The following is a 9,216-nucleotide window of genomic DNA, read 5'->3' on the forward strand; positions in this document are numbered from 1 at the left end:
GGCTGCAACGCTGCAAAAATTCCGGCAGCAGCAGACCGTTTAGCCTGGGCTGGTTGCGGCTGCCGCAGCCGCGGTGCCGGGCAGCAGAGCTGGGCTGTGCTCGCTGTCCTGCCTGTGGCTGCCGCAGGGCGCTCAGGAATTGCTCCTGAATGAGTCCGCCGCGTGCAGCTGTGGAGAGGAAGGGGCTGTGAGCGGCCGTGTGGCCGTTGGAGCTGCCGCGGCAACGGTTCCGCAGGCAACGGGCACCCGGTTCCGCAGGCAACGGGCACCCGGTTCCACAGGCGGTGCCGGCGGCGGCTCCGGCAGGCGGTGGAGCGGCCATGGCTGCGGCGGGGCCGGGGGACCGGGGCGCGACTGCCACCGTGAGGGGTCAGAAGACACGGCTGAGCCGGCGCGCCCGGGAGCTGCGCGCCGCCACCGCCGTGCAAGGTGCTGCCCCTTGGGCTTGGCGGGGACGGGCTGGGGCTCTCGCTCCCCCCGTTGTCCCGCACCAACGGCGCCTTCGTGTCCCCCAGAGCAAGGGAGGCAGTTTTTCACGCAGTCATGCGAGAAAAAGCTCCATGGGAACAGGGAGCGGCTCCCCCGCCTGTGTGAGGCCGTGCAGGAGGATGCCCAGGCTCTGGCCATGGCCCGGAAGGTAGCGGGAGCTCCCATGTGCCACGTCCCCCTGCCCGGTGCTGGCCCTGCAGAGCCACCTGCTCCGCCAGCCCTCTCCGGGAGCAGACAGCAGTAGGACGTGACCGTCCCCATGCTGACGGGGACGTTCTCTCTGCCCGCAGCACAAGCCCGTCCTGGCCCCCGAGGTCCTCAGGGCGCACAACTTGCCCCCCGATCTGGCCGGGCTGACGGTGGAGGTAACGGGCTCTGGTGGGCACGGGCTGGTGCGGGGGCTGGGGCTCAAGGGACACTGGGAACAGGGTGCACCGTGGAGGGATCCGGTGCCGGCACAAGGACAAGCCCACAGGGCTGGTGTGGTGAGACACGGGGTGTTCACCTGTGTCCCACGGGTCCCTTTCCACCGCAGGACGCATCCGTGCAGGTCCTGCTTTAGCTCCCGGAGCAGATCCCTTGCCCCAGCAGAGCTCCTGGCCCTTCCAGCCTGCCTCTCCTGGGCTGTCTGACGCAGAGTCCCCCAGCCCTGAGGTGTTGATGTCACCTCTGCCTTAGCCCACCCACCCCCCAGAGCAAAGCTCTCCCAGTCCCCATCCTTCCAAGGGAGTGACAGTGTCCTGGAGCAACGTCCCAGCGTCCCCGGCTCTACGGTGGGGGGAGTTTCCCAGGCAGGACCCCCTTCTCCCGCGGGTGCCCAGCAAGCGCTGCCTCCAGCTTGGTGACCTCTGGCTTGCCCATCCAGGAGGCCCGGGAGAAGCTCCGGGCCACAATCTACAAACAGGCGAACACGCTCAACATGCTGGACTACCAGCTGAGGCAGCGCTGCCAGACCCGGGACAAGCTGCAGCAGCAGCTGCTGCGGCTGCAGGAGGAGGAGTCGGATGAGACTAAGAAGCAAAAGCGGGTACCCAGGACCCCTCTTCCTGGGGTGGCTGCACCCATGGGAGGCTTGAACCCAAGCCCTGCAGCCCCTGGGTAGGTGCTGGGTTCAGCAGGTGGTGTCAGCCCATGTGTCCCCGCCATCTCTGCCCCAGATGATTCGCCAGCTGGAGAACGACCTTGACAAGATGCGCGCCAAACTCCGCGCTGCAGAGAAAGTGGGCACCGTGTACGAGCGGGTGCATGATGCCCTGCAGAAGGTGAGCTCCTCCTCAGCGGGCTATCGTCCCACCTGCTCCCCCTGCAAAGGCAGCGAGGTGCCCCAGGGACTGTGCTGGAGGGACGTCCTCCTGGCTCAGCGAGGTTCTTCTGCTCCCCTCCATGAAGCGGTGAGAGCCTGGCCCGGGTTGCCCAGAGAGGTGGTGGAGGAACCATCACTGGAGACATCCCAGGCCAGGCTGGACGGGGCTCTGAGCAACCTGAGCTGGTGAAGACGTCCCCGCTCATGGCAGGGGTGGCACTGGGGGAGCTGGGAAGGCCCCTTCAACCCCAGCTATTCTAGGATTCTGTGATTCCATCCATTGTCACAGTGTGGGGACCCCCAGGGCTCAGTGGGGTGACACGCTGTGGTTCCCTGTGTCCCAGGAGGTGAGCCAGCTGACTAGAGACGTGGTGCGCATGTGGAGGCAGTCCGAGCTGGACGACATGGAGCTGAAGGACATGGAGGCCAGGGCCGAGGAGGCCCGCAAAGCTGCTGAGATAGCCCAGGTGAGATCAGCCAGGGCACTCTGGGGCCCACTGCCACCCTCCAGAGCCCACAGACAGCACCGTGCACCCAGGCTGGTGGATCTTCCTGCAATGAAGAACAAAAGAGACTAAGCTGGGCTGGCCCACGGCACCTAGATCCCCTGGAGCTACTCACGTCTTATTCTTGGGCCAGGATGCCCTGGGGCTGGGGACAACGTGCCCAAAGCAACAGCCATGGTGAAAGCAGCACTCTCCACCCTCCAGCCCTCCCTGCCCTCCATCCTGCCCACTTTCCTACCCAGCCCATTTACACGGCGGGGTCATTTATGACACTGGCCATCTCAGAAGCTCAGCTGGTTCACAGAGGTCCATCCTCAGAACAAGAAAGCCCTTGAGGTGCTGGAGCAAGTTGAGAGAAGGGAACGGAGCTGGGGAAAGGGCTGTAGCACAAGTGTGATGGGAGCGGCTGAGGGACCTGGGGGGTTCAGCTGGAGAACAGGAGCTGAGGGGAGACCTTCTGATCTCTGAACTGCCTGAAAGGAGCTTGGAGCCAGGGGGGGTCGGGCTGTGCTCCCCAGGAACAAGCGCCAGGAGCAGAGGAAAGGGCCTCAAATTGCACCAGGGGAGGTGGAGGTTGAGGTTGGATGTGGGGAACAATTTCTTCCCCAAAGGGCTGTGGGGCATTGGAACAGGCTGCCCAGGGCAGTGCTGGAGTCACCATCCCTGGAGGGTTGGACAGACGGAGATGAGGTTCTCAGGGACATGGGGCAGTGCCAGGGGTGGGTTGACGGTCGGACTCGATGATCTTGAGGGGCTCTTCCAACCCAAATGATTCTGTGGTCCCAGCTTCTGCAGCCACTTCTCTCTTCTCTGATACCCTCCAGGAGGAGCTGGCCAAGAGGGAAGCCGAGTTCCTTGCAGAGCGCTCCCTGGACACCCAGAAGGTTCCCATGGAGAGGCTGTGGCTGAGGGAACTGAGCGAAAAGAAAGTGCCAGTGGTGAGCTGAGGGGAAAGCAGCAGCACCGAGCCCCATGGGTGGGGGTGGCAGGGCCAGCTCCCCAGGGTGCCAGCAGCTCGGGGGGTGACCATGAACGTCCTTACAGGCAGCCAAGTCCGAGTCCAGCGTGGACGTCTCGACCCAGCAGGACCCAGTGGTGGGTGAGTGCTTGGCGGGGTGCAGTGGGGTGGGACGCGGGGGCAGCTCCGGGCATCCCTCTCTGCCGCTTTTCTCCCGCCTCAGCCACCGAACTGGAGGCCGACGAGTCCCAGAGAGACCGCGAGGCCGGGATAAGCGAGACGATGGAGGCGGCCAAGGCTGCAGTACAGTGCTCCCGCCTCTGGGTAACGGAAGAAGCCATCTCCCCATAAACCTGAGGCTGCTCGTAGCCACAGGGAGCCGAGACCTCTCTGCTCGCTTTGTTTTCTTGAGGGGTTCTCAGCTCTCCTGTGGGCCTGGAGCCCCCCAGAGCCCCTCTTGCGTGGGCAAGGATGGAGCTGTGTTTCTCCACGCCTTGAGCCTGCGGTGGTCCCTGGTGCAGAAACCCCCCTGAGGCCACAGGCCAGCTCCTGCACCCTGCATGAGCACTGTGGGCTGAGTTCTCGTGCTGTCCCCTGGTTAGGACATCCCCAGCAAGATCCTGGCACAGGAGTCATCCTTGGAGGCCCTGGAGAACTACATCAAGGAGCAGGAAGAGCTGCAGGAGGAGCTGAAGAAAAAACTGAGGGATCTGGAGCTGAAGAAGGCTTTGCTCCTGTTTCACCAGGCCCCCAACAAAACCAGGTGCTGCTGGCCTCGGGACAGCCATGTCATAGAATCACAGACTCACTTTGGTTGGAAAAGACTCTCAAGATCATTGAGTCCAACCATCAACCCAGCCCTGGCACTGCCCCATGTCCCTGACAACCTCATGTCCGTCTGTCCAACCCTCCAGGGATGGTGACTCCAGCACTGCCCTGGGCAGCCTGTTCCAATGCCCCACAGCCCTTTGGGAAAGACACTGTGCCCCAGATCCCACCTCAACGTCCCTTGGCGCAACTTGAGGCCATTTCTGTTTGTCCTATCACTTGTTACGATTCGGGTGGTGAGAGCCTGTCCCATGTTGGCCAGAGAGGTGGTGGATGAACCATCCCTGGAGACATCCCAGGCCAGGCTGGATGGGGCTCTGAGCAACCTGAGCTGGTGAAGATGTCCCTGCTCATGGCGGGGGGGGTGGGTTGCAACCTGAGCAGCTTTTGCAATGATTTGTGGTGTCTCTGCACCCCTGTGCAGTTGTATGCATGTGGCTGTGGTTGGCTGCAGGATGCTGGAGAAGGAGCTGATGGCGAAACTGCAGGAGCAAGAGGCCCGGCGGGACCGGTCGCGAGCCCAGATGCTGAAGAACGAGGAGCTCCTCTTTCAGATTGAGAACAGAATCGACCACTTCCTGTTCCGTGTGCGCGGCATCACCGTGCCTGGCCAGGTAGCCCCCCAGCGCTGGGTGGCGCAGTGACACAGCGCGGTGACACTTGGCGCAGCCACCGTCACCCCAGGTGGCTCATTTTGCCCACCAAGGTTGTTCTCTCTGTCTCCAGGATGATTCTCTCCTGTCCCGGGGGCTGGAGGGGAAGGTCCAGTACCTGGTCCAGAAGTGGCAGTACCTGGAGCAGCGGGTGGCCCACCTGCCCCCTGAGTGCAAGATCCTGGACGAGAGCAGCGAGGTACGTGGGGTGTCCGTCCCTGCTGGGGTCTTCGGGGACCCGCGCCAGGAGGCTCCTCCTGATGGCCCGTCCCAAGTGAGGAGAATGGCGGTGGCCCCATGGAGCAGCTCAGCTCCAGGTGGCACTGGGCACTGCAGGGTGTTGTCCCCAGGGGATCATCAAGGGCATCCCTTGGGTTGTAACACTCACCTTCCCTTCAACAATTAACCCAGGGTGTCTTTCACAGATTTTCGTGAAGGCCAGGGATTTTCTGGAGAAGAAAATGTCAAGTGATCCTCGGAACGTGATGGTTTCCTTTGAGGAGAGAGACAGCAGCGATGACGGTAGGAGAGCTTAGCGGGGACGTGTCCCACGGCGACTGTCCCTGCCCCTGCCTGTTGGGATTTGTGACCATCCTCGCCTGTCTCTCCTGTCCCAGCAGAGCTCAGCCCATGAGTTCTCTCCAGACCCTGGGGCCGTCTCCAAGGCTTTGAGCATGGGTGGTGCTTTTAGGTGGGGATGTGGGAGCATGAAGGCGGCCGGTGGGGTGGCGAGCATTGAACCACAGAAGGAACAAGAAAAGATGCTATGGGGCAAGGAGGGAGAGCCTTGTCTTCAAAATCACCTGGTTGTGAAGAACAACCAGTGCTGGGGTCTGTCTGTGGCCTCTTCCTATTGGATGCTCTTGGAGGAGCCACTGAGTTTTTGGAGCTTGCCACCTCTTTTGAATGAAGCTGGAGCTGCGTCCAGCACCGCGTGGCTCCAGACCTTTCTGGGAAGCCCCAGCAGCTGGGGATGGGCCACAGCAGCGGCACTGCCAGGCCCTGCAGGTCAGCCTGGGATGCTGGGCAGGAAGAGCCAGGGCTTGGCAGGAAAGCTCACTGTGATGCCACCAGCCCTCCAAAGCGTGCTGGCTCTCCCTGGTGACACCGGCACAGCGGAGATGGCCCTGCAGACCCTCCCCAGCCCATTTCTCTCTGTTCGCTCCTCCAGAATCCTCTGAATCCTCTGAAGAGAAGGAGGACGAAGATGGCGAGCACGTCCCCACCCGGGAAGACATCAAGAGGGAGGGGCAGCTGCTGATCGAAAGCCAGAAAAAAGCCATCAAAAAGTAGCAGTTGCTCCACGAGAGCTTTGGATGCCCCAGACCAGCCCTTGTTCTTTGGATACCCCCACTACCCCTGTGTTTTGGATGGCCCAGACCATCCACTTGACCCTGTATTCCCCCGCCACCCCTTGTACCCTTTCTCCAACAGGTTTAATAAAGCAGATCTTTTTTTGTTCCTCCCAAACCTGTGGTCAAGCTGCAATGGGGGGTCCTAGGTCACTTCTGTCACCCGGGACGCATGGGGGTCAAACCCTGAGGAGCACTCACCTGGGATTGGAGGCAGCCCCATCGCCCTGGCCCTCACCCAGCTGTTCTCCTCGCAGAGCTGGGGATGGGCTGGGGTGGGGACGGCGTTCCTGGCCAGAGGAAAGCCGGGGCAGCCTGGCTTTTCCCCCACTTGATCCTGTGGAGCCAGCAACTTCCTGGGACCTCTGTCCCCCAGACGGCTCGGGGTGCACCAGTGGGCCGCTGTGTGTCCACAAACATCTGCCGAAGCCTCAGGTAACCGAGAAACCCACTTCTCAGCAGTGACATCACCGAATCCAAGATCCAGAGTCTGTTGGTCAACAGCTGGGAATGTCCCAGTTCCAGGTATTCTGACAGCCTGAAGGTCATAGAGAAGAAAATCATAGAATCCCAGAATCAGACTCACAGAACAGTTTGGGTTGGAAGGGACCTTCAGAGCTCATCCAGTCCAACCTCTGCCATGAGCAGGGACATCTTCACCCAGATCAGGTTGCAGCTGGTAGAAATGATGACCTTTCAGAGCGTGCTGGTGGTACTTTGTCCCTTGTGCCCTGCCCGGATGTGCAGAGGAGACAGAAGGGACACTGGGAAGCTTTGGGGAAGACCCTCCATATGCTGAGGTGGTGTGTCTCCTTCCTCTTCAGCCTCTATGGCCAGAAGCATTCCCTACCAGGACAGCAAAAGTTTAGGAGGTGACTAGAACATTGATACATGAAATAATACCAAGGTTTGGAGTTCCAGCTGTTATATCCTCTGATAGAGGTCCACATTTTATTTATGTGTATGTGAAGTCTTTTGCAGAGAACTTTGGAACCATAATAGGAAGGTCCGTTTCAAGACCTCCTGATATCCTTCACTGCTACCAATATTAAAGAACAGAATGGCTGGATTCACCATTCTAGAGTGAAGAAAGCCTGCGAAATACCAGGGAGGGTAAGCCGGGTGCAACCTGGAAAACGGTATTTTTCACAATCACCTTTTAGTCCTTCTGGGTGAGGAGCCTGGGTGGTGCTCACCGCATTGGGAAGAAGAGACCCAAAAGAACAAAACAAAAGTAGAATTTTTGGTAGATAGGAGGGCAACACTAATGAAAACCTGGAAAGAAGAAACTCCAGCCCCACGATGGGAGAGGCCTTTTCTTGTTTTGTTAACTACAGAAACAGCTGTTCGGAGGGCAGAGAAAGGATGGACACACGTCTCTCGAGTGAAAGGGCCACTGATGGAAGAAAGAACCTGGAAAGCAACTCAAGAACCGGGGGAATTGAAACTGAACTTGACACGGGATCGGTGATGTAACTACTATTAGTATTAGGAATGTGAATGCCCAGTATAAATGAAAATGAGAAAGGTTTAATAGTTAAATGTGTTGAACCGAGTTGTATATGTAATTCTCTTGTTATATTCAATGTTTAGGTTGTAAATGGAGTGTGGTATAAGCATATCCACAAAGGGAACTTACCAACAGGATTGTGTAATATATGTCTAAGAATACAAGATAAGGAAACCAGAGGTAGGTTGAGGATTCTTGTCGCCACTGGAAGAACAGAAAAAGAATAGCCAAGAATGGTGGGAGGTATTTAGTGAAGGGGTGAATGGGAATTTAGAGAGTCCACCAGTGATGAGAAGAATAGAGCGTAGAAAGAGAAACCAAATTCCGTGTTGCTCCTGTTGTTCCTGGGAAGTGAAGGCCAAGAGGTGGGAAACGATAAAAAGTCGCCACGCTAACGGCAAAAATAGGAAAGGCGGGGACACTGCCCTTGCTGCCGAGAAGATGACGAACTCGGCTGCCGGCTGCAACCTGGTTGGCCAGAGAGGCAGAGGGTGTGGAAACCTGGACCTGATCCTCTTGCCAGGAGTGGTGACTTATTGTTCCCAACTTAGCCTGGCCAAGCCCTGTACCAAGTGCTACGAGCGTGTGAGATAGGAAGACTAACCCAATATGTTCTAAATTATCACGCTCATATTAATTCTGGATGTTATGATAGAACAGAATTGGAGAAGTGTGAAATCCAAGGGCAGAAATTATGGGTAGCAACTAACCCAGGGAAAGGTGGACTCAGTGTAGGCTCTGTCTCCTGCCCTAGGGGAGAACAGAATATCTCTTTCAGGCAAGCTGGTGTGTGGGGCTATTCAGATGGAGGGGGAGTGCAAGATCAGTATAAGGAGGAGTTAATGAAGAGTGCCACTCAGGAATTCAAAAGAAGGCAAGAGAAAGAGAAATTGGTACAGAAAAGCAGTGATTCGGATGAAGAAATAAGGCAAAAGACAAGGCAATTACCAACTGGAGGGAAAAACATGTTTATAGATCTTATAGAAAGATAGGCCAGGAATTAAATGTCACCTCATGCTGGATATGTGGGGGGTCTCAAATGACTGAATACGTTGGACGAACCCCTTGTAAGTTGGTGTTGCGGGCAAATTCATCAAATACCTCTATTCCTCCCACTTGGTGGCCAGGTCCACCTCATGGATATTGGTCTGGAAATTGTAGCCTGGTGGAAGAAAATGAGGTTCATGATAGTGTGTGCATTTCTGGGTTTACTGTTTGTGTCATGTATGGTCCCATGCTTTATTTGGTTAATACATTCAGTAGTCCAAGGCATGCAAATCTCAGGCATGCCTATAGATCCTGAAATGGCAACAAAAGGAACTAGGTATAAATTAATGATTTTAAAAGATAACACCAAACTGGATCAAGCCGCCGCTAGGCAAGTGCCAGCGAACTTTGAAGCCAAAGCACTGGGAAGCTTTGGGGAAGACCCTCCATATGCTGAGGTGGTGTGTCTCCTTCCTCTTCAGCCTCTCAAAGGTAAAAAAAGGTAAAAAGGTAAAGAGCAGAGTTGGAACTGAGGGTTCCCATCTTTTGTGATAAACTGTAAAAACTCATTAATCATTTTGGTTGGAAAAGACCCTCCAGATCATGGAGCCCAACCATAACCCACCCCTG

At 57.2% G+C, this 9,216-nt stretch overlaps 1 long non-coding RNA gene across 1 annotated transcript; it reads left to right on the plus strand.

Moving 5' to 3' along the window:
* The first annotated feature begins 5,166 nt into the window (after positions 1–5,166).
* LOC139826789 (uncharacterized) lies at positions 5,167–6,207 on the plus strand. The gene is made up of 2 exons (XR_011736926.1): positions 5,167–5,259; positions 5,909–6,207. It is a non-coding gene; the product is annotated as an uncharacterized lncRNA (long non-coding RNA).
* Positions 6,208–9,216: the final 3,009 nt, after the last annotated feature.

Source organism: Patagioenas fasciata, unplaced genomic scaffold, assembly GCF_037038585.1.
Source record: "Patagioenas fasciata isolate bPatFas1 unplaced genomic scaffold, bPatFas1.hap1 Unplaced_192, whole genome shotgun sequence".
Classification (NCBI taxonomy): domain Eukaryota; kingdom Metazoa; phylum Chordata; class Aves; order Columbiformes; family Columbidae; genus Patagioenas; species Patagioenas fasciata.